Here is a 3,926-nt window from a genome sequence, read left to right on the forward strand (position 1 = left end):
GGATACTAGTTGAGTTTGTTAACCACTGAGCCACAAACCGGAACTCCCATTTACTCCTCTCTTTTATATCTCATATGCCATCCATTAGCAAAGCCTCATCCAGACTATGGCCACTTCTCTATATCACTATGGCCTCCTTCAGTCCAATCTGGGTACTCATCACCCAGTATATATGCATGCAGTGTACCAAGTGTTAGAATATTGAAATATTTCTTTATAGTTTGCTAAAGAACAATCTGTCTTAATAAGACTTAGCCTGCCAGTGATTACAGAGGTGAATATCAGACCTCCTGCAGTTCTGTGTGCCCCCCGACTCCCACCCCAGAGCAGCTGAACAGACCCAGAAGGCAGCTGCAACCCCTGCATTAAGAACATGTACAGACAATGTTTGGCTGCTATTCAGTGCAGTAGCCGCTCAATGTTTGTGAAGGTAACATGGGCTGCGGGCCAGGTAACAAGATATAGCAGGGCTGAGATGCAGGGTTTCTGGTTCCATGTGATACAGAGAGCCCTGGCAGCCAGGGGCAAATCTGGCAAGGGAGCCAGAGCGGTTCCCCCAGCCACCTTTCAGCTGCAACCAAAGACTGGGTGCCAAGGACCTGATGGCCATCAATTTCATGGGGTAATCAATGGAAGAGATCGATAGGCCTCCTATATCAAGTCATGCCTCAGTCAGGGACATCATTTAACTAGTGACAGCCACATCAACCAAAAGGTCACCTCAATTTATAAAAATCTACAAATGTTTTTAGAACATTACAATGATTTCAGAACCTGTTTTTGTTAAAATATGTTTAACTGGCTAAGCAATTTTGAACTCTTTAGTCTTAGAAAAGAAGACTATATGTGTGTGTGATTATGTATTGAATTTCAATATTATTTTATATTAAATATTTAGATTCTTCACTTCCATCCTAGTCATCATACAGAAGCCACAATATTCTTTTAAATCCTAATACATCACGCCTCTGCTTAATATCCTCCTACGGCTTTCCTTTTTTCTAAAAATGAAAATCAAAACCTTTCCCAAGGCCCACAAGCCACTACCTCTCATTACTACCACTCTCTCTGGGTCATTTCCACTCTACTACACTGGCCTTGCTGTTCTTTGAAGCAGAGTCATACATACTTTTGGATCATGAGTTTGCTTCTACCCAGAACATTTCCCCAGAAAGCCTCCTGGGTCTCCTCCTGTGATGATTTAGGATTTCTGCTCCAGTGCCATCTCATGAGGAAGTGCACTGTAGTGGTTAAGAAAATAAACTCTACAGCCAGACTCTCTTGGCTTAAATTTCAGTTTCAACACTTAGCATCTGTGAGGTCTTGACAAAATTAATTAATATTTTGGGGCCTCGTATTCCCTGTACCTAAAATCATTACCTACCCATAAGTTGTAAGGGCTAAGTGAGTTAATGTTTATAAAGAGCTTAAAATAGTTTAATTCATTCACAAAGGGCAAAAGCTTGAAATGAATGACTGCCTTGAAATAAATTTGATTCTTACTATATGACTAATTCAATGCACCACTTTCATTCTTTAGGATAAAGAAAAATATCTTTGCAACATGAATCTGATCTCTTAAAAATTCTGCAGCAGAGACCTTATACCTGCTCACTCCCAGTTGCTTTTCCTGATTCTTTGATACCTGCCACCTGCCTATCATCAAATAGTATAATGTGCAGCATACTACAATGCATAAAGGGGAGCATTTTACACACAGAAGCTATTTCTGGTTTAACATATTTATCACTTATTTATTCATCCAGTAATATGTTATTGAACATTTACCATGTCTGACATTCACCATCTGGCAAAAATTAACTAGGTGTATTTCTCTTCTTTAAGAAGGAGCAGAGATTTATAAGTAAGGTAGACGCTGATTCTGCACCCATATACTCTGAGATGGGAAGAATCAATAGAGGAAAAGTGACTTAGGTACCAGAATTACAGAAGAGATACTCCCATCTCAAAATCAAAATTGAGACCTACCTGAGATTACAAGGCAGGCAGGCATGGGAAGACAAAGGAACATCCAAAGCTCTCCCACAGACAGCTTTACTGAGAGCTGGGTGAGAAAATAGAACACTGCTCATCCTTAGAACTATCATTGTTTCCTACTTTATCTACTTTACCCAATACCATGGTTTTATTCTACAATTCTTCACCATTTGCCACTTGGCTCAAGAATTCCTCTGAGTAAAACTCCTGTTCCCCTGGCCACAGATGTTTCTAACTGTCCCTGGCCAAGTGTTCTGACACTCAAATGTCAGCAATGACTTAAAGAAATGACCTCAGTTCCCAAAGACAGTCTAACTCCCAGAGAAGTTAGTGGCTTAGTGAATGTGGGGCAGCACTTTTCCCCTCTCCACTGTTTGCAATCATTTTTACTGTTGTTTAAGGAGTTGGCATTTATGGAACAAGAAATTTCCTCTTTAATAATAAAATAGTTATAAAGAAGAAAGGGTGGGGTTCCCATCATGGCTCAGGGTAATGAACCCAACTAGTATCCATGAGGATGTGGGTTCGATCCCTGGCCTCACTCAGTGGGTTAAGGATACCGCATTGCTGTGGCTGTGGTGTAATCCAGCAGCTACAGCTCTGATTCAACCCGTTGCTGAGAAATTCCTATATGCTGCGGATGCGGCCCTCAAAAGACAAAAATAATAGCAATAATAATAAAAGAAGAAAGAATGAAAAGATATCTACATCTCTTGGGGTTCCCACCCCCAACTTTCGTCATTTTCACCATGTCAAAAGAAGAGGCAGAACTGAAATTAGTGTCTCCAAGGACCAGTGCATTAAAATAACCATAACAAATCCTACAGGCTGTTTAAGAGGAAACCCAAGGGCCATGCTCTTCCCATGATCTTTATGCACAATTCTCATCAATGGTGATGGGAATTCCCCACAGTCCTAGGAAGGAAGTGACTCTAATTACACTGCCTTGAAATTTGCTGCACAGATTCAAGTTTAAGTTCATGAAAGTCTTAATCAGCCTTTAACTTCAGATCAACATACCACTCTGGAGCCCAATTTCATTTTAGAGTATTTACATTTTCATTAGTACTCATTTTCAGTTGTTGTTCCAGTTCTCATGAAGATTTTCCTAGCTGTGCTGTATGACACCCCTCCCTCAACTCTAATACTCTGGGATAATTTAAATGAAACTATTATTTTGCACAGTGTTTATTTTAATCTCTTGAAAAAACGAAAATATTAAGACTGGATTTCCGCATATTATTGGGCTACTTCAGTTTGTATTAAACAAATATTGAAAAAGTAGAGGATAGGAGTTCCCGTTGTGGTGCAGTGGTTAACGAATCCGACTAAGAACCATGAGGTTGCTGGTTCGGTCCCTGCCCTTGCTCAGTGGGTTAACGATTCGGCGTTGCCGTGAGCTGTGGTGTAGGTTGCAGACGCGGCTCGGATCCCGCATTGCTGTGGCTCTGGCGTAGGCTGGTGGCTACAGCTCCGATTCGACCCCTAGCCTGGGAACCTCCATATGCCGCGGGAGCGGCCCAAGAAATAGCAACAACAACAACAACAACAAGACAAAAAAAAAAGTAGAGGATAAAATAGGTATGTGTAAAACTTCAGTGAAAATATACTTTTCACCGAAGCTATGTATATTAACAGATTTTTCAAAAGTCATCAAGTACCCGCCATTGACTGCAGGTCTTGGGGGTTGAAATTCTGTGCTTTCTCTATGGAGAAATCATAGAACCTGACCGGTATCCATGAGGATGTAAGTTCCATCCCTGGCCTCTCTCAGTGGGTTAAGGATCTCGCATTGCCATGAGCTGTGGTATAAGTGATAGATGCAGCTCTGATCTGGCATTGCTGTGGCTGTGGTGTAGGTCAGCAGATGAAGATCTGATTTGTCCCCTAGCCGGGGAACTTCCATATGCTTCAGGTATGACCCTAAA

Source organism: Phacochoerus africanus, chromosome 7 (assembly GCF_016906955.1).
Source record: "Phacochoerus africanus isolate WHEZ1 chromosome 7, ROS_Pafr_v1, whole genome shotgun sequence".
NCBI lineage: Eukaryota > Metazoa > Chordata > Mammalia > Artiodactyla > Suidae > Phacochoerus > Phacochoerus africanus.